General features: G+C 45.2%; 1 protein-coding gene and 1 pseudogene across 2 annotated transcripts in view; one reads left to right on the top strand and one right to left on the bottom strand.

Moving 5' to 3' along the window:
* Window positions 1-10709, bottom strand: part of LOC308429720 (ETS translocation variant 5-like) — a 144027-nt pseudogene extending 133318 nt beyond the window's left edge. Inside the window, exon 1 of the transcript in view lies at window positions 10513-10709. The product of the transcript in view is annotated as an ETS translocation variant 5-like (transcript). The remainder of the gene's footprint in view (window positions 1-10512) is intronic.
* Window positions 10710-13893: 3184 nt separating this feature from the next.
* Window positions 13894-21309, top strand: part of FAT1 (FAT atypical cadherin 1) — a 112940-nt gene continuing 105524 nt past the window's right edge. The window contains exon 1 of the mRNA XM_080928453.1: window positions 13894-14019. The gene's annotated coding sequence lies outside the window, so the exon portion shown is untranslated. The remainder of the gene's footprint in view (window positions 14020-21309) is intronic.

The raw sequence follows: 21309 nt of genomic DNA, 5'->3' as shown, positions 1-21309 counted from the left end.
ACCCCAGGTCTTTGACCTATCTTGACCAGGAGTCAGGATACCTTTCACAGCCCACCACCCCCTAACTCCCCCTTTTACTTTTTTTTTTAAAGGGAGGTGTCATTTGTAGTGAAAATTTTGGGTGGCATTGAAGTATTGAAAGAAATCACTAAACAGGCCAGAGGGGTAGAACAACTAAGCCAGAGGGGTAAGGAGGGATGAAGGTGGGGGTTGGGAGGACAAAAGATCTTTGAACCAAGTCATTGTTCCGTGGGTTGTGCAGTTTGAGGGTATTAACAACATTTGATTAATCTGGCTAGACACCATGTTTTCCTTACTGTCATGTAACTTCCCCAAGTTCAGTAGCCATTTGGTTTTGGCAAGAAGGTTCATCTATAGCTGGAAGGTCCCAAGTTTGTCCTCTGTGGTCTCAGCATATCTCTCGGGAGTCTTCAGTCAGATGGAGTGTCTGGAGGAAGGTAGCTTTGTTGTCCCAGGCAGGTCGGAGGAGATGGCGTTCAGTCTCTGCTGGATCTGTGGGAGCAGCACTTAGGGTGATCATAACAGAGGAGCAGAGCCCCAGCAGAGGGTGTCTGCATGGGGTGGGTAGCGTGTGTTAAGCCTGTGATGCTTTGCTTGGGAGAACATCATGGTATGCTGTGATGATCTTAAAAAAGCAAGGGTGTTAGAGAAATTTAGTCCTGGAAGGCATCCTTTAAGTCTGCTTTGGATGGCTGAGGAAGGAAATATCATGTTAATTATGTATCTGGGAGAGGCAGTAACAGTTTGTCTGTGAAAGAAAAATGGTTGTTGATTAAGGATTAAATAATGTTTATCAGTATAGTTGGTTTGACCTGTGGGAGTAGATTAGGTGACTTTTAAACCTTCAAGAAAATTTAAACGAATTGAAAAAAAAATGGACATAAATCACAAATGCTAGGGAGAAAATAAACATTTAAGTAAAGAGGCATGAGCATTTTGGGGCTTAGAACATTGTCTTAGGTGTTCCTGTTAGGGAGAACAAGCATTTAAACAAAGCCTGAAACTTTTGGGTCTCAGGTGTGTTTTGTTCCATTGTCTTTGGCCACCCTAGGTTCAGGGGGGTCGGGGTGGGGTTGGAGTGGGGGTGAGGAAGACCTGCTCTGCCTCTATGCAGATGTGTGCTCTAGCAGACAGGTTCGCCTTTCCCAGTTTGCTTTTTCTTGGCTGGTAAATCCTAAATGTAGATTGGAAGGAGATGAAAAGGCCAATTTTGAAAAAAAAAAAAAAAGCTCAAAGGAAGAATAGAGTCTTGATAGCAGTCAGGGCCAGAGGGAGTGAGAAGTTGTTGGGTTAATGGAGGGGGGGTTGTCTTCTCTGCCACAGGGCATGGCCAATCCGGGAGGCAGGATGGGGAAAGTTGGACAGCACTTAAATCACTTCACTACTGGGAGGGTGTCCGGCGGGAAGCCTCAGGGACACTGCTCCAGGGGTGGAGAAGCAGGGTCTGAGGCATAGGGACAGACAGCTGGAGCTGGCTTGGGGGTCCCAGAGTTTGCGACGAGACCAAGATGGTCTGGTCCTCAGGCTCTTGGACACCCAGGCGCCGCTGGATACCAAGGAAGAGCTGAGAACAGAGTGGGAGTCCTTGGGCGTGTTCTAGCCCGGGACCAAGGGGAAAGGGGGAGCTCCTGCTGGTCCTGAGAGGGGCCTGATCTCCTGGGAGCTAAAGAAGCACCTACTGTCCCTTAGGGTCCCCAGGACTTCAACCTGTCTTGTCCAGGAATCAGGATACCTTTTACAGCCTGCCACCCCACATATGTGTATGAGGTGTGTATATGTATGAGGGGTGTGTGTGATTGTGTGTGTGTATGAGGGGTGTGTGTGCATGAGGGGTGCATGCGTGTGTATGTGTGTGCGTGTATGACGGATGTGTGTGTATATGAGGGGTGTATGTATGTGATGTGTGTGTGATATGTATGTCTGTGTGTATGAGGTGTGTATGTATGAGGTGTATGAGGTGTGTGTGTATGTATGTATGTATGAATGTATGAGGTGTGTGTGTGTATGAAGGGTATGTGTGTGATGTGTGTATGTGTCTGTATGTATGAGGTGTGTGTGTTTGTACAAGGTGTGTGTGTGTGTGTGTGTGTGTGTGTGTGCTCACAATGTACACGACTAAGGGGTCTTCCTTTAAGGTGCTCCACTTTATTTACTGAACCCAGTGCTGGCTGATTCTAGCTTAAATAGCCAGTTTGTATGAGAAATCCCCTTTCTATGGCTCTTGAGTGGCGTTCATGTACCTGCAGAGCTTTTATGTAAGTTGTGCAGTGGGAGTGGATGGGTGGGTGGCATCCGAACTACAGGTCTCTCGTGCTCACATCAAGCTCTTTATGCACTGAGCCATTTCCCCAGCCCTCATCCACTATTAATTATTTTTTTCACAGTACTTTTGAGAGAAAGCTATTTTTCTAAAACTTATCTATGTCTAACAACAACAGCCTCCACCCTTAAAAAAGGGGGGGGCAGCTAAAAACTTCTCGAATTATTTCTAAAGTAAGAACATTGGGAGCAGCTGGGTTAGGTGATACAGTACTCTCTGGAGACTGCATTTAGGGTGTCTAGTGGGACTGCCGGTCACTTTTAAACTACGTGTGGCCAAGCCTCATGACATTCTTTCATCTCTTTCCATCTGTGAAGTAATATACAGTCGTCCCTGTCTGCATTCAGCAAGGATCCTATACATGGGGTTAGCTAGGACCCCCACCCCAACCTCATGTCACATGTTCAGAACTTCCCACTGTCCGGGCCCCTTTCCTGCTTCTCAGCCATTTTACTTTTGGGTGAGCTCAATCTCTCTCCCCTACTTCAAAGTCCATCGTAATAGCTCCTCCAACTGTCTCGGGAGTCTGGAACAAAGCCTGGGAAGAAATTTCTTTCTATTTTAAGAAGTATTGAATATTTTTCTTTAATACTACCTGGAACAACTATCAAGTGGAGAGAAAAATTAGAGGAATGATGACTTATCCATTGTCATTCACTTATGTACCAGGCACAAGAGGAAAAACCCTTTTACAGACTGATGCCCAGAGAAGAGATGGGGCAGCTGAATGAGGTCAGCTGAGCTTCTCTCCTAAACAAACAAATCCACACAGCCTGCTGACAGAGGCTTCTTCAACCACAACACAGTTATTAAAAGGACAAAGTATGGGCAGAAGGGGTCACGGTGAATAAAGGCTGATTTTGGTTTTCGGCTTGGCATTTGTTATTGGCAATGGGAGCCACAAACAAATTCCAGTTTCCAATGTCATGGACTGGCTGACAGTACGTGCTTCCAGCTGATTAGATTGTTCTCTAGTAATTACTGGGTATCCAGGTTTACTTAACACTGGAATAGCTTATGAGCAATCCTTAAGGAGATATTGGAAACCATGCTAGAAAATACAGGGATATTTGAGAGGAAATACCAGGAGTAGTTATACAAATGTAATTTCATGATCTTTTTTTGGTTGACATCATGGTCGAAAAAGAAGTGCCTGCTATAGTAAATTATAGAGAATTTTCCCCCCACATTGTGAAGGACTGAACTGACGTTGTAACTCCCAAATGGATGATATGCTGATAGGGGCATACTCTTTAAAATGTTGCTAAGGTTAAATCACATTATAATGGTAGCTGGTGATCCAGTAGCAATGATATAAAGTGGGAGTTTCTGGTTTTGCTGAAGACTCAGTTGTGTTATATTTTTCTGGAAACTGTCTTTTGTGATAGGATGTTTTACCGAGAATAGACACATGGAGCTTTCCTGGAAGTTGCCTGGTGACAGGGCATGTGGTGTTTTGCTGGAGTGGACACTTAAGGGGACACATGATGTTTGGAAGGTGTATAAGAAAACCCAGCAGACAGTGGTATTGGTTCACCTTGCAACTCTTTTCTGGTTATTGTTGGAATTCGGTGATGCTGGTCTTTGCTGCCAACAGTAACACTCTTGCACTGGTTTGCCTTGCTTTCTTTGCAGATCTTTGTTTTTCATGACTTCGTAGAGAGAACCGCACCAAAGAACTTCTGTCTACTTCTTGCTATTTCTGCTGACTTGTGCTGATCAGAAGAGCCTCATGGTTTCTTCTAAATTCAGCTGCTGCTGCTGCTTTGTGTTTGGTGTTTTGCTAGTGGACTGGTTTCCTATTAACCTTACATTTCACCTACCTATGGTGGGTGGTGTGCTGTAAGGGAGGTTGAAGCATCAAAGAACCATAATTAAAGTAGGTTATGAAAAATCTAAACGTACAGTGATCTCCTTAGACCATTAGCAGATGAGAGAACTACCAGAAGACGGACTCTCTCTCTCTCTCTCTCTCTCTCTCTCTCTCTCTCTCTCTCTCTCTCTCTCTCTCTTCAAATACAGAGGAAGTAAGTGCTGCTATAGAATAGTGCAAGGACATTTTACAAGCCAGGTAGAGGAAGAAAGGCTTCAGCAGAAACAGCACCTTGCCCTTAGACTTCCCGCCTTTCCATCTGTTGGAAAACAAATCACTATGGCTGAAGACCCTCAGTTTGCTGTATTTTGTTATGTAACCTGAATTAATCACTTGTCTCATTGCTGTAATCAAACAGCTGACAGAAGCAACTCAAAGGTAGGAGGAACTCATTTTGGCTCATGTTTTCAGGGTATACAGTCCATTGTTGCAGGGAGAGTAGGGAAACAGGAAGCGCTGGTCTCAAGGTAGCCAAAGTCAGAGGCAGAAAGTGATGCTGCTTCTGCTCAGCTCACTTTTTTCTTTTTATTCAGCCTAAAACCCCATCATTGCAATGAGACCACCCACATTCAGTGTGGGTCCTCACATTAATTAACATAATGTGGATAATCCCTCCCTCACAGACAGGCTGAGATAGACTTGTTTCCATTGTGATTCTAAATCTCATGGAGCTAACAATCCACAGTAACCATCTTAAATGCCTCAGACCAGCGCACTTGCTGCTAAAGGAAAACTTCAAGAATCTTCCCAATTTTTATCATTAGAATTAGTCCCAATTTATGTTAACCAGCAAGTGGGAAGAGGTATACAATGTATTATTATTTTACTTTAAATAGTTCATTTGTAAATGGATTTTTAGTTGTTATAGATTATGCCAGACTCAAGTCACTCAAATTCTGATACATGCCAGTTTAAATAGTATGGGTGTGTATGTTCTCCCATGTAAAGTCCTGAGCAAGATATAAGTGATTCATGTAATTGCCCTCCCCCACTCCACAGATCCTGGTTTAGATCTTGTCCTCAGTAAACAAGTACCCAAACCAGTCCCTCGTGTGATGTCCTAACTTGACAATGGCCTTAGAGACAATATTTCTTGTTTCGTTATTCATCTTTATTAGAAAGAAGGGTTATTCTTTTGTTTCGTTTTTCTCCTTTGGAAGCCCCAGTGTATTTACCCTAGTATCTCATTGGCCATGATTGATTGATAGGGTTATGATTAGGAGTATAGAGCACTATTATGCTTTTGGATATACCATGTGTTACAAAATAGACATGTAGGACATCACAATAGTACATTTTGCAAGTAAGATTCAGAGAGTTTCTATACAAGATTTGTTGAAAAGTGATACCAAGATAAGAGATGGGATCTAGTAGCAAAAATGTGTAGCTGGGCGACTCTTCTCCAGGTGAAAAGGCTTGTCATATTGTATTAGTTACCTTTCTGTCACTGTGGCAAAACACCATGATGAAGCAATTTATAGAAGAGATTATTTAGTCTTAGAGTCCCAGAGGGGTAATTGTCCATCCTGGTGTGGAAGTGGCAGGCATGGGGGCTGGAGCACCAAGCTGAGAGCTCTCGTCTTGAACTGTAAGCACCAAGCAGATAGAGTGAACTAGAAATGGCTTTAAACTTTCAAAGCTCCCCTAGTGAAATACTTCCTCCACCAATGCCACACCTTCTAACCCTCCTCAAACAGCACTACCAGCACCAGGGACCAAATGTTCAAATGATGAACCTATGGGGAGGATTCTCACCCAAATCGCCACACACCTATAGGCATAGGCGAAGAAAAGAAAGAAGAATTAAAAAGAGAAAGAAATACCTTCTAGACTGAGACTGAGAAATGCAAGGTAAATATTAAAATGCTGGTCAGGAAATCCTGAGATAGTCCTTGTCAAAATTCATTGAGCATCACTGGTGTGTGTTTTTCTGTTGTTCAGCCTAAACAAGTTAAAAGCCATATGCTGATTTTAAATTTAAAAGCAATGTGCCAGAGTGGATGTATATCTACCTAGCAAAATAAGTAAGCCAAACAAGTAATGGAAACATTACATATATATTCCTAAACACAATCAGGGATGTTCTTTTTCTGTGATTAAAGGACCCATTTTTGAAGAATAATTTATTCACATACCACATAGCTACTAGAAAGGAACTGGCTGCAGCTTGCTAAGCTTTTACCCTTTCCAAGCCAGTTTTCAAACTACACCATTGCTGATCTTTAATGGAAAACAGCCATGGTTCATAAGGAGTTCAGAAGAAGAGCAGGCTCCAAGGAGCAACGGTGCATCACAGTAGACAATAATGGCTTTACAGCTGCGAATTTTAGTCCAAAAGATTGAGTTATCTTATCTACCGTGTACATCTGTGAAATGAGGGTAGGGGACCAATGCCTAATGCTTTCTAGAACTCTGTATTAGGAACTTTCAGAGACAACCTAAGGAAAAGAAGATTTATTTTAGCTCAAGGTTTCAGGACATTGCCATATATCTTGATAGGGCAGAATGGGGCAGGCAGTCCATTCAGGGGGATAGAGTAGCTGAGCCTGATTCCTGGTGTTATCACGGACAGAGCAAGGTCAGAACTGGTCTGTGGAGGAGGCTATGAGCCTCAGAGGGCTGCTACTAGTGGTTTGCTTTCTTTAGCCAGGCCATATCTAGTACATTTTTACAGTCTCTCAACGCAGCATCAGCCATGGAAGAACTTAAAACACGAGTCTGTCAGATTCAAATCATAAAAGACTTCGAGAAAATTAATTAGTATATATATATGTTACTATATATTAATTGGTATATATACACGTTACAACATAGTCATTAGTATATATGTAAGTCACAACATTAATAAGTATATATAAAAACATAAGAATATGTATGTGTATATATGAGGAAAAATGAGAATACATGTACATATATATAATGTACACATATACATCAAAATTTTCGTTATATATGTGTGTGTGTGTATGTGTCTTAAACACAATCGCAGTACAGCTGGTTTTGAAGTAAATAAATGTTGCTTGTTATTGTGAATCCTGTGACTTCAGGGCTGACATGAGAGTCAAGGTGAGTATTAAGACAAGCACACTGTTGTAACAATGTTGTAACAATGATAATTCTTCATCGATATCTCTCACAACCATGAGCCAGATTTGGCTTTTGTTGCTGATCATTTTTGGAGCTGTTGATGGCAGTAAAGTAAGTTAAACTTTGTGACATCATCCAAACTTAGATTTTTGTCTGTCAAAGACAAATTTCACAACTTGTTTTCCAACTTAAAGCTGGAGTCTCTCTTTGTTATTTCTACTGAGAAAGCAGTAGAAACTTTGTCTAGAGTCATCTTCTTCCTCTTCCTCTTCTCCTTTTTGGCCTGCTTAAGAAGGTATTCTTGGTATCCACCAATGGCTGAGCTGAAAAAGCATGGCAAGGGTTCCATTTTGTTTGCAAAGATCTGTTCGCAAACTACTTGGGGGATATTGAGCTTACATATCCAAAGGGAGAGTAAAACTCTACAACTGCCCTGTTTCACTACGTATTTCTCAAGGAAAGGAAGATGTACATGCACACACACTGGAGATATATATATAAATCCAGAATGGCCTTCAAGAAACAATTGGTAAGGCCTCTCTACACATTTTCCTGACTGAATGTTTATGGTGTCTAAAATTTCACCGTTAGAATGAAAGCTTATTATTAGGATATAATTTTAAGAAAGCCCCCATTTCTCTGAATTGGGGAAGGAAGGAGAATATCAACACATCAATATTTAAACACAGATGATTTTCACCAGGCTGAGCAGTTGGGTGGCTTAAGGTCCCTTTTAAAGGGTATAAGCAGATCCCAAAGGAGAGCTGGATTTTGGATGCAAAATATAGAATAACTAATGACTGAGGTCATGAAGAGATATTTTCTGCCACCCCCAGAAGTGTGGATGCAAGAAGGGGGCAAAGGGAATGTGACAGAGATGAAAGCAGTGCAGAGATGGAGAGGGTGGGATGCCTGGGAGGGTGGGATGCGGGAGAGGGTGGATGCCTGGGAGGGTGGATGCTGGGGTCAGCCAGGCTTATAGAGAGGCATTTGGTTCTACAGCTATTCCTAAAAGTGACTGAGAATGCTATCTTGTTTAAAATTATAATTTTTCCCTGTGTTCTGTTCTAAGCAAAGATATAAAAACAGCTAAAAGGCCATGTTAATATTTCTTAATGACATAAACACACCTCATCTATTAGGACTTGAATCTTACATAATTCCACTTAGCACACTGTTGGTACTTGAGAAATACTTGGGGAATGAGTGCATCCTTTCATGAATCTGCACACCCCCCCCCACTTCCCTCCCATACTTTAGAAGTGACTCAGTACTGGAGTGGAAACTTGAAATTTAATTCTTGATGTAGCCTTTAAAAAAAGCAAAGAAAAAAATTAAAGATATATACAAGGTATTTCTAGTAGCATTCCCTGTTGTGATCAAGATGCTTTTAAATTCATTTCAACTTGAACAGCCACTCACCAGATGTGGGTAGTCAATCAATATATGATACGTGGTTTGAAGGATTAAAGAATTAAATGTTAATTTAATTTTATTTCAGCCAAAATAGCCAATGGCTAGTTCAGATCTAGTCTCATTGCTCAAGTCAAAGGGTTTTGTTCAAATTATTCTATCCTTAACTTTTAAAAAAAGATTTATTTAAATTATTATGTATATGAGTACGCTGTTGCTGTCTTCAGACACACCAGAAGAGGGCATCAGATCCCATTACAAATGGTTGTGAGCTAACATGCAATTGCTGGGAATTGAACTCAGGCCCTCTGGAAGAGCAGTCAGTGCTTTTAACTGCTGAGCCATCTCTCCAGCCCATGTACTGAACTTTTAAATCGGAGCTATTTTCTTTTTAAGAACTAATACTATCAATAAAACGTAAATTCCCTGTGTCCTTTTAAAACTGGAATACCTTGGTTTGTCTAAGCAACTCTAAAGAATAGTCTATCAAGCCAAATTGACTTGTGCACGTAGCAGTGTCTCAGCAGAGACTACATCATTTTGAGGACTTGTATATGTGGTCAATGTCTAACATCAAGTGTGGACCTAAGAGGAGTGCTGAGAACGCACAGTTGCCATAGTGAAGGAGAGAAATGTCGGGGCACTGACAGGCTTGCTTGACAAAACAGTCTTCTCTTGGATTCCGCCCTCCCCAGCTGCCCCTGGATGTTCAGTGGCCTCTAAGGTTATCCGGTCCGGCCGCCATCCCTTTCCCCCCTAGTCTTCTAGAGGCTCCCCCTCCCTTATAAGAAATTTCAGACCTCAAAGGAAAGCAAGGGGCTCTGGAGAACAAGAGGTAAGAGGTCTCTTTTAGGTGCTTGTTAGACATTTTCTAAGATGCTCAGGAAACACTGCACGAATGGATGCTATCCTGTGGCAAACAGATGAGACCTAGGGAGGCTTGCTTTTAATGTACAAGTTTTACCATTTACAACAGATACTGGTCCTGCACTACCTCAGATGAGGGAGTTCACTGGAGCCTGGGGCTGTTCTCAAACCTACAACCGCACCCCTCCCCTGAAACACGCAGTCTCTTCATCTCTTTCCTTACAGTTTGAGCCCCCCAGCTTTATTTGCTCTTAACCTCTCGAAACTACACAGACCAATATATTTACGCAAATGGATGAAAAAAGGCTCACAGAACCTGCCTCCAGCCCCATCCCCTCCTTTCCTAGACTCCTTCAAATCTAATAATAATCTTTTGGGGCTGTCAATTTACATAAATGGCTCCCTTAGACTCTCATGCTGTTCAGGAGATGCATTTTGGTATTTTAGTAGCATTTAAAAAATCCCATACCTAGATATTTTCCCGGAGCTTGGACGCTTATATAAAAGCGACATGTTCATTTATAAATTAAGCTTCAACAGGGCTTGCATTTTTGTAAATTTATGTTGTTTTGAGGTGCAGACACTTGATTTGTGAATTAACCATTATCACTACAGATTACTTGTAAGATACGTTAAAAACTGGCTCCGCCCCCGTGGCTTCCCTCTACCTCTCGAAATCTAAGATTCAGACTAGGTCTAAAGACAGAGGAGCATTTGGAAAGGATTTGGAGATTAAAAATACGATTTTCAACACAAAGACCACAAGCAGCGTTGGACAACAAGAACTATTTAAAATTTAAATAGTTTAAAAAAATTTCAAACATCACATCTTCAGAAGTTGGAGGACAACAAAGTCCTAGTCTTCCACTAAGCTTGCAGAGACCTGATTGCGCTTCTGCCCTGCAAAAACCTAGGCAGGCGACACGGACACCTTGCGATGAGTTTCAGCTGCAGAAGAGGAAGAGCATCACCTGCAGTCCGAGGCGAGGGAAACGCGGCCGGACCCCGGTTGGAAGCCCGGGAGGCGAGCGCAACGAGGGGCCCTGGCTGGCTGAAACGGTGGTGAGTAAGAAGAAGCCAGCGCTCGGCGGAGCCCCAGGACTCCGCGGGGAGGAGAGGGACGGGCATTTCTTCGTGGGGACGGCTGCGGCCAGGGAGATCACTGCAGCGGGAAAGCTGGAGGCAGCCTGGGCGTCCTTAGCTGCCACTGGCTGCGAGGCCGACTGAAGCTGGAGAACCCGGTCAGCGCCGGGGAACCGGGGGCGAGGCGGGGCTCTGACGTCACCTCCCCTCCCCCAGCCGCTCCTAGAGGGAGGAGTAGGGAAAAGAGGCTGAGAGATCCGCCGCAGTTGCCGGGCCGTAACTCCTCAAGTCGGCAGCTGGCTGCCTGGACATGTCCTGACAAACTTGGCTTCCTCTCGGCCTTCTCTCCAGACCTCGTGCGCTCTCTCTCCACCTCTTGGTGCTCAAACTTTCCCCGGGTTGAGATCCACTGGAAACGCGCCCACCCGAGTTCCACCGGCACAGGAGGAGGATCGCGCTCTGGTTGGGGATATGCTGAAGATCCAAGGGAGGCAAAGTTGGTACTTTGAGCCCGGATCCTAACCAATATCCAAACGGCGTGGGAATTACCCAACTGCCGGGGATTGTAAGGAAGAGCACCAGAGGACCGGGCTACTGTGGTGAGTTCTTTGTTCAGTGCATGCCTTGTAGAATTTAAGTTTAATCGTGAATGAAATAACGTGGGGGGTGTTTCACCGTAAGCGAGTGGGGGGAATTCATGCATATCTTACATGGTCTGCGCTCAAGGAACTGGACTGCCCGGGGCCTTTACCGGGCGCGGGAATGAAAAGGCAAGCATGCGCAGCTTTTGGAATTCACAAAATACACACAGAGCGCTGTTCAAAAGAACTTGAGAAGTGAAGCCGTTTGTGCATTATTTTCAGTGTAACTTGTTATAGAAATGGTGCCCAGGGAGGGCGCGTTGGGGACTGGGTGATCTGCAGTGGCGCAGCGCCCTCTAGTCCGAGCATTGGGCAAGGCGCACTCCCTGCTTCTAGCTCAGTGCAGACCTCGAACTTGGACCTGCGGGGTACTCTTAACGTCGTGGGCCAGACAGAGCTTGATGGCTTCCACCCTAACCTTCATTTACACCGGATGAAACTTAATACATTAAAAAAAAAAATCAGCTTGGGTAGACTGAGTGTGGAGGCAGTGCTGGGGCAAAGGGTTTATTTTTTTGGCGGGGGAGGAGGGAACAGACCCTCTTGCACCTAATTTCAATGAGGCTCCGGGGACAGGATCAAAGAAGACCGACTATTTAAAGGATGCTCGCGGAACTTGAACTACACTTCTCTTCATGTGAAGGCAATTTGCTCGTGGTCTAAAAGGTATCTCCATTTCGTTCCGTTGGTGGCTAAAGGATTAGCAAAATGTGGCAACACAGGAGACTGCATTTTTGGCTTTTAGCGGTTCCTGTAGCGACCAAGTGCAACTTCTTCCAGGCAGTGGGATCTATTAGTGAGCCTGGATATTTAGGATTCTTAATTAGATATTTTATTCCTAGTAAGCACTAATATATCAATGAATGTTTTTTTCCAGGAATTCCTTTGCATTATTTAGAAAATCCAATGATGATTTAATGTTAAGGAACGATGTGTTTTTATACTTTTTATTGTTCTTACCCTCTCCTAGCCGCGCTACCCTAGGCCCTCTCTCATCCCCTCCCCCAACGGCTTGCCTGTGTGTGTGTGTGTGTGTGTGTGTGTTGTGTCTGTCTGTGCGTTTTGTTGAGAGTTAAAATTCCGGGGAGGGGAGGGGGGGTCGCAAACTGGTTGAGCTTGGAGATCCGGTCTCTCACTTTCGCAGCGTTCGTTCACTGACCGGTAACTCCGCGAGCACTTTGCGCAATTGTAGCGGCGGCCGGACCAGTCTCTGGGTGAAGATGATGTTTGCCTTTTCTGGGTGTTGTGAATATATGTGTTGTAAATAGTGAGCGGGGTACGAATTCAGAGGTACGAATCAGCACACTCATTCTGCAGGCACTACTTTTTCTTCCCAAGCGTAACCTGCTAGACACCATTATTATTTTTTCAGCCACCTTGCTTTAAGATGGCTTAAGAAGCGACCTTAACTTTGAGCCAAAGAAATACACTCTAGCCCCCGTCTGCCGGGCAGTTCCCTCTGCAGCACCCTCGACTCGCTCCTGGGGAAATCTGATCTCTTCGTCCTCGCTGCGTTAAAATGTTCGAGCCCCACAAACTTTCCGAGGTCAAGTCCTTCCTTTTCTCTGGGCTGCGTCCCAAAGCGTGGCTGGCTTCGTTTCAGTCTCGTTTGCTCATCAGTCGGTACCTGGAGCTCTGCAGGCGCCAGGGATAGACTTGCAGCCCTGGGATGCGCTGGCTGGACGCTCGGGCGCCAGAGGGAGTTCTGCAAGTGGGGAGCCTGCTGGCCGGGGATCTCCCTATCTCACACGAGAACTTGTAGCTGCGGGGCCAGGCTCACAGATTACCGGACCCTTGGGGACAGAATTAAGCGCTGGGAATGCGCTTTGGGAGGTTCAGCTGCCTTTGTCCTGCAGACCCGGGGATTGCGCGCGCGCGCGCGGGGTGGGGGGGGCTGTCGTCTGTCTCGGAGGCTGGCTTTGGGGCTCACCGCCGTGATCCGGGAGGGTCTGAGGACCAACCGAGTCTGAATTAACAGGTCGCGGGAAAAACTTATGCATCCCCCCCCCCACCCCCGGCCTAATGTGGATTCAAGGAGGAAGTAAATTCCGACCTAACTGCATTCCTTTCCAGACCCTCTGTAGTTTTTCACTCCAGCGGCTGCAGCCTCAGAGCGAGGCATTCAAATGCGGATTCGGGGATTTCCTGGAGGTTGGGAAAAAGTCTAAAGGAATGCTAGGGGTGTGTGTCCCTTAGGTCCTAGGTGACTTATCCGCCCCCCCCTTCTGTCGGTTTTTTTTGGGGGGTGGAGCAAATGTTTCCCCTTCGTTAAATAAAATTCCTTCCAGTAGCAGCAGCAGCAGCAGCTCGACATTCCACCTCAGTCCCGGAACTGTCCCTCTCTTAGTCCCGCAAGCTCCTCGAAGGCGCTCGCCTAGCTCCACGTTGGACGGCCGTCTGGGCTGCCCCCGGGGCGGGCGCTTCTGCCCGGGGGCGGGGCGGCCTCGGGCTGCGCGCACGGAGTCGGGGAGTCTCGGCGCTGGAGAAACTAGAGCCGGCGCTGGCAGGCGTGGCCGCGGGCGGAGGGATACAGTCGGCGGGGAGCTGGGCCGCGCGGGCCGGGCTGGACGCGGCGGGGCTGGACGGTCGGCGGCGCCATGCGGACGTGCGGGCCCAGTGCGGCTCCCGGCACAGCGGGCTCCCGCCGCGGGGCGCGCTGAGCACCCGGGCTGTGCGCCCTCCCGCACCGCCGCTACTTCGGAGCCAACTTTGCAGTAAGTTTGCTGAGGGTGGAGTTGAGGCTGGGGCCGCGGGTGGGTGCCCGCCCTCCCTCCCACGCGTCTCCGGCTGCACCGTGGCCCCGGGCTGGTGCCGGTCTCCTTGGCCACTCGCAGAGTTGAGTGGCGGCTCCAGGGTGCGGAGGCGGAGGGGTGGAGGGACCGGTGGGACGTGGAGGGAATGGTGATTGCAGAGCCGGCGTCGGGCGCTGCGGTTCCCCAGCCAGCATGCTACTCCCCGCAGCGCCAGGCTGTCTGAGCCGGGAACGGGACTGCGGGCTCCGGGTTCGACTCCTGTCCATCTCGGCGTTGGAGCGGTTTCCGTGTACAGAGATGAAAGCGGAGCCGATCGCCCGAGCGTGGGATCTTGGAAATGGAGTCGCAGAGTTTCTTCGATGTTCTGTGCCCAGAGGAGTGCAGCGCCGAGGTTTAAATGCGGCTCCTTTGCAAGGCTAAGCCTCGGGGGACGTGTGCGGCTAGGCAGTTAGTTGCCTGTCTGTTCATAAACTTATGAGATCTTTATTTAAAGAGAAGGTCTGCTTCACAGTCCTCTCTTTGATTTCTTTTTTAGGAAGCAAACTTTCTGTTGTCTTGTAAGAATCCCACCCCCCCACTGATGGGAATTGCAGGGTCTTAGAAACAAGGAGACAATTGTATGCTAGAGCAAAGTAAATTCGCAAATATTTTCTATGTAGTTAATTTTTTTTTCAGGCGCCTGAACTATAGTTTCATTAATTGGCTTTTGTTAAGCAACTCCCGAGTGCTGGTAGAGCTTTTTTTTTGTTTTTTAAAACAAACTGGGAATTTACTTAGACTATTAGAAAGATTTAAAACGCACATAACCTACCTTTGCAAAAGCTGACTTGTGATGCTTCGCATATTCGATATTTAATACTTTAAGAGCATATTTTCCTGTCCTAATGCCAAGAGCTATTGATGTTTTTTCATATGAGTCTTAGCTGTTATCCAACCACACAGGTGTTGCCAGCAGTCTACAACTCATTTGTCCATTTTAGGTTATTTGGCTTTGCGTCTTGGAATAAGTGCTCTTACCTAGGTGTTAGAACTTTTTCTCTTTCCTTGTTATCTGTGTGTGTGTGTGTGTGTGTGTGTGTGTCTGTGTGTATCATATATATATATATATATATGGTATATCTACATGCACACTCAAATACACGTATATGTGTATGTATATCTGACATACAAATATTTAAAACATTTATAAAAAATTGAATCAACTCTCAGTTGTGGCTGAAGTAATATTTTACAAGCTTAGTGTCAGTTTTGTTTAAAAGTTTGCCCTTGTGTGCCTATTTCTTGAAAAAATTAGCATATTAAAGGAGCCAGGGTTTTTTTTACCCCCTCTCCCCACTGTGAAAGGAAGTACGGTTGTTAGGGTCCTTCTTAGAGTCATTTAGGCCACCTGTGAGTTCATTTTTGTGGGTAAGTAGTGGCTCCACATGTCTTTATTGGTTTCACATTGTGTGTTAGTAGATTGATCAGTTAACTTTATACCAAAACTGTATGCTCAAAGTAATAAAGATTTCCTTTAAATAACTCCCTCATTGTAGGATACATCTTCAGTTTCAGCTCTTGGGCATCTTTGGAGAAGGCCTTTCTCTCTCCACATTAGAAGTGGAAGCGATTTTAGGAGATTGATTCTCTGTAACGAACTGTCTTAGGAACTCTGCTTGGGCTTCCTGTTTCCCTCCCCAGGCCTGGCTGGTTTTACATATACTCAATAAACTAACGGGCATATTATAGCATCAAATGCTGTCTAGATGGCTGATTTGTAGCCTGAGGTCGAAGGATTCTGCATTATTGTCTTCATGGTTGGGAATTTACAGTAGGAAGGTACTCTTTTTTTGAGCAGATTGTGTGGAAGACTCAGTTGTTCAATTTAGACATGTCTGTTTGTCCTTAGACCCTGGAAAGGTGTTTTCTTTTTTTTTTTTTTGATTTTATTCATTTTATTACATATAATATACACTATAGCTGTCTTCAGACACACCAGAAGAGGGCATCAGATCCTATTACAGATGGTTGTGAGCCACCATGTAGTTGCTGGGATTTGAACTCAGGACCTCTGGAAGAGTAGTCAGTGCTCTAACCACTGAGCAATGTCTCCAGCCCTGGAACCATTTTAGATCAGAGAGTGGCTCGTTCTCCTTTGAGAAGAAGAGGTTCTACTTAAAATCTTTGGAAACTTGGATGTTGACTATTTTCAAGGATATACACATTCTTCTATTATTTCTTTCATGTTTGCATCGACTGTTTGTTTGTCATGTGCCATGTGTGTGCCTGGTGCCTTCAGAAGAAGCCAGAAGAGATCTTCTGGAAATGGAGTTACAAATGGTTGCAGGTTGCCGTGTGGGTGCTGGGAATCGAGCCTGGATCTTTGGGAAGAACAGCCAGGCTCTAAACTTACCCTGAGCTTAGCCCTAACCCTTTTTCCCCCCTCTTTAAAAAGAAGTTGGCCTTTGAAAGGCCCAGATTTAAATACTTACGATTCTTGTTTAATTCCAGGAGCTCGTTGTATACTTGAAGATTAACACATGTACCCATTGCTTATGTGTTTTGTACAAGCCCGTTGGGAATTCAGTCATTGTTTAATCTTTGTCCTTCGTAGGGTGTTCAATCATGGGGCCCTGTGATGACATCTGCAGTAGGATTGGTACCACCTGTAGGCAGTTCTGATGGGTTTTGAGGTGGTGGTGACCTAATTTTGGACCAAGTAAGAATTAAGAGTCATTTAAAGGGCCCACCGAGGCCTGCTGGTTGTCCCTGAGTTTTTTCTGTTAGTGGAGCAGAAGCACTCTTACGTTTAACTTCTGTGTGTCCTCTCCCGTTTAATCTCGCCGCCTAGCCTCTCTTCTTCGCCTTTTTACCCATCTGTCAGTCCGGTAGCCTTCTCTGCAAATCCAGCTTAACACAGTGCACATAGGTGAATAAGTCAGGTTTTCTGTCCTTAAAGAGGTCAGGTCCGGTGAGAGACAGGCCATGGCAGTGTTGGACGTTGGAAGAGATTGGTTAAGATCACAATAACACTTGAGCAAGCTGGGGCACCTGCAGTCGGTGGGTTTGGATGAGTTCCTCATGACTGATGGGGGCGTGGGTCAGGGAGACCAGGAATGTACAAAGTAGCATGTGGACTGTGTGACTTAATTGTGGTCTGCTGACTAGATAGAAAGGAGACCTCAGCTGTAAGAAAATGGAAGCTCTGGGTGAGTTCCTGCTGATGCTGCTTCCGACTTAGGTGCACTGGACTTCTTTCCTGTAGCTGCTGTCTTGTTTCGGTCAGGGAAGGACACCGAGCAGTAAATGACAGTGCCGGAAGTTGGCCTTTGAGCATGGGAGGGTAGTTTTTATGGGGCAAAGGTTAAGGACAAGAAAACAAGGAAATGCTGAAGAGAAGCCACTGAACTGTTGTTTCAGAGAGTTAAGTTACATTTACATTGTCTTTCAGATAGCAGGAAGTGGAGCTGTTGTTAGAGACACACACACCCAACTTCTGGTTGACCATCGTGTGCTCTAGACAGCTTGAGCCTAGGAGAAAGTATCCCTTTAGTTTGAAGTAAGTGACATTGGGGGTTACATTAGATAAGTAGGCAGAGATCAGATTATCAAAATTCTTTGTAAAAACCTAGTAGGAATATACCAAGTCTGGAGAGATAGCCAGTGGTGAGTAGGTGCTTTTCTTAATTTCAGACCTGCGTTCTGTTCCCAGTACTCTTAGGAGTGGCTCGAAACAGCTTCTAACACAGCTTGCAGGGGATTCTAGGCATCGAGTGTGCACACTCCCACATGCACGTAATTTAGGATAAAATAAATCTTAAAAATATAGTCATACTTATTCAGTGTGTTACTGAATCAGCAGGCAAAGGGAAAAAAACATTAGCAGGCCAAAAAAAAAACCCAGGTATATTCACATGGCGTATATTATCAGAAAGAAGTTCGAGTGGGCTCAGCGGGATGGGATTAGGAAACAGGATTTCCAAGATACATAACGTACTGAGTCTGAATCAAATGCGTGTGGCTCGGGTGTGGCAGCCCAGGTGGAACTCGAAGCGGCTCTCAGAAATAACTAAAAGGCAATCCTAGGTAACGTTTTAAAAATGGAGGCTTGACAGGCATAAAAGGTCATCTAAACTCTGAATTTAAGGGGGGGGGTGGGGCAATAAGGGTGTGGGGAGGGTGGCAGGACTGTGGTGCAGCCCCCAGGTTCCCAAATGCAGTCCACAGGATTGAGCTGCACTTTCGTTTAGTTGGTCAATGACAGAAGTCGGGACCAGATTTTAGTGTTGAGTCTTCTGCCCCCCCCCCCCCTGTTTGTTTGATCTTAGCTTGCAGACCTGGAGTGCTGTGGGGAGTTAGAGGGACTCTCCCTGAAATAGGAACATACAGTGGACCTGTGATTTTTACAGTGGGAAACCTGTGGAGAGGCTGTCTTAACATAGAGCACGTGGTGCTCCAGGAGGACTCTTCTTGAGGTACCCGAGGGTGGGTGGACTTGGCTGTGGGCAAGTTGGAGGCTCTCGGATGAGTTCTTTAAGGCGGTAATCTAGGTTTTGTGTGAGAAGAGGAGACTTGTCATATGATAGTCCCCTGTGAATGAGCTATAGAGCAGCAAACAGTAAGAACTGGGAAAGTTCAGTCTTTAAGGTGTTTTGTTACAGATCTTTTCCGTTTTAGGCACGTGGATGATGTAAAGGACTCAGGGTATTGGGTAGGGGGTGAGTGGCTTGAACTATGACGTTTAAGATCAGGGAAGATGAACAGAGGTCATATGCTCATATGTTACCTGAAGAAGTTGTGTGTGTGTGTGTGTGTATGTGTGTGTGGTGTGTGTGTGTGTTTGTGTGTGTGTGTGTGTGTGGTGTGTGTGTGTGGTGTGTGTGTGTGTGTGTGTGTGTGTGTGTGTGTGTGTGGGTGGTGTGGTGTGTGTGGTGTGTGTGTGTGTGTGTGTGTGTGTGTGTGTGTGTGTGTGTGTGTGTGTGGTGTGTCCCTGTGCCATGCTTTGCCGGGATGGCCTAAAGGGTTTCTGTTAGGCATTTGAGGTTAACAGTGGTTTTAGGAGAGAAGGAACCCTGAACAGCAGTCAGTGACATGCTGAGAAAGTACTTTTTATTGAGATCTTTTCCAAGGTAAGAAAAATAAGGGTGTTATTTTAAAGGAAATGCAGTGTGGAGAGCCGTTTATTTTTAAGTAGGGAGGAACCTGTGTTTATAGGCTCAGCAGGACAGGAGGGGTTGTTGAAGGCTGAGCTCCAGAGCAACAGAAAGATGCAGAGTTTTATGGAGTCAGGGTGTCAGGCAGTCTCTCAGCCATCCTGGCCCAGACTTTCCCCTTCTGCTCTGCGTGGCACTTTCCCCTCCCCGACCTGCCATTTTAGTGAGGTGCCTGTGTGCCCCAGTGCACAGTGAGCATAATTTGGCTCTTACTGAGCCACGGTAATTTGGGAGTGGAAGAAGTAACCATGCTAATTGCTGCTTACTGTTCCAAAGCATCATGTAAGTTATTTCTGTCTGCAGAGAAAAAACACATTAGGTGATGGTGGCTTTAAACACGAGGTGGACAGCCTGTTTCTGCGGGCAAAGTTTGTCCTGGAACCTGGGTGTGACAAATAGGGACCAAGCAGCCTAGATTGTGATGGCCCCAGCCAAGAAGAGAGGGGTAAAAAGGAAGACGTGAACCCAAGGATGCCTTCTCAGCCTTGGCACCTGTGCCCTATACTTACCGTCTGGACTTTTATGTCAACTAGAAAAGTCACCTTCGTAATCGTAATAGCCTGGTTCCTACACACTCACGTACACAGTGAATTAAGAGATCATCAAAAAACATGTTTACGTTTCTTAGAACGAGAGTGCATTTAAGTTTTACTTTGGGGCTAGTGAGAATGGATCAGTGGGTAAAACAACCTGATATTCTGAGCTTGATTCCTAGAGCGCACACACAGGGAAGGCGGTAAGTAACTCCTGAAGTTACCCTCCGACTTCCGTGGACATCACGCCACATGCACTCAACACCAAGTTACCCTCTGACTCCCACCAACATCACGCCACACACACACTCAGCACACACACGTGTTACAGCAGGTAAGATACATTGGGTCCCATCTTCAGCCAAAAAAAAAAAAAAAAAAAAAAAAAAAAAAAAAAAAAAAAAAAAAAAAAACTAAAACACCCCAAAAAGTGACAGTAAATTAAGCAAATTAAGGCCACAGTGACACTTGCTGACTCTGAGAGTGTAGGGACCTGGGTAGGGGCACAGTGCACTTTAATCTTGGGTATTTTTATTTAGCTTCTGCTGGAATGACAGGTTTAGTTACAAGAAAGTCATGTAGAGGACAAAAATGACCACTTTCGTGTTTGAGGGCAGCTGCCTCTCAGATGTCTTGGCGTTAGGCAGAATTCATGAGTTTAAGAAGTTCTAGCCCTGAAGCAGAGGAACCGCTTCTAAATCTTACAGTGTCAGGTGAAAATGGATGAATCAGAAAAACAGATACATTTCAGGAGATACTATTGCCCTCAGCAGTTATGAGCCATGTTCTGTGCACAGATGCTGGTTTTCTGTTCATGAAGACTGTGCATTCTCAGTAATTGGACCATTTGACATGAAATCCTCAAGAAGAAACATGAGGGTTTTTAATATCTTACTTTTTACCAGAAAAGTTACTTCCTTTTTCTAGTGTAGGTATGGATTTTAGAAATCTATACTAAAGTTGTTTAAGGGAATTCCAGGCTGAGGACACGTTCTGTTTTCACTTTGGAAGATAGAAATTAGACGTCCCAATTCAATTATGAGTTCAAGCCCCGTAACTGCCTTCTAAATATCAAAGGGTAACTCTGTGCTGAGATGACTGTTGGAGTCTAGTTTTCGTAAGTACAACACTTGGGTAGTAAACTTTTTAGGCAAAATGGTGGAACTGGCCCCTCCCCCACCCTCCCCCATAGTTGTACTGTTTGTCTTGCATAGAGCAATAGCTAGAGTTTGATTATGACATTTTAAAATGAAACCTGAATTTGCAGTTCATGAATACCTCTGTAGGGCTAATAATAGCCCCGAAAAGTGGACCATTAAAAATTTATATGATTGTACTTAGTAATTTAACCTAATTATAGCGGTGTTCTGTCAGTAAACTCGGAGTTTGAAGAAGAAAAAAATCGGGCTGGAAAGATAGCACAAGAGTTAAGATCTTGTTTGATTGATTCCCAGCACCCACACGGCAGCCCACAATTGTCTGTAACTTCAGTGCCAGGGGATCCGACGCCTCTGTGATTCTGCAGT

Source organism: Micromys minutus (assembly GCF_963924665.1).
Source record: "Micromys minutus genome assembly, chromosome: 14".
NCBI classification, from domain to species: Eukaryota; Metazoa; Chordata; class Mammalia; order Rodentia; family Muridae; genus Micromys; species Micromys minutus.
The sequence above is the reverse complement of the archived record's forward strand: the minus strand, read 5'-3'. Positions and strand labels throughout refer to the sequence as shown.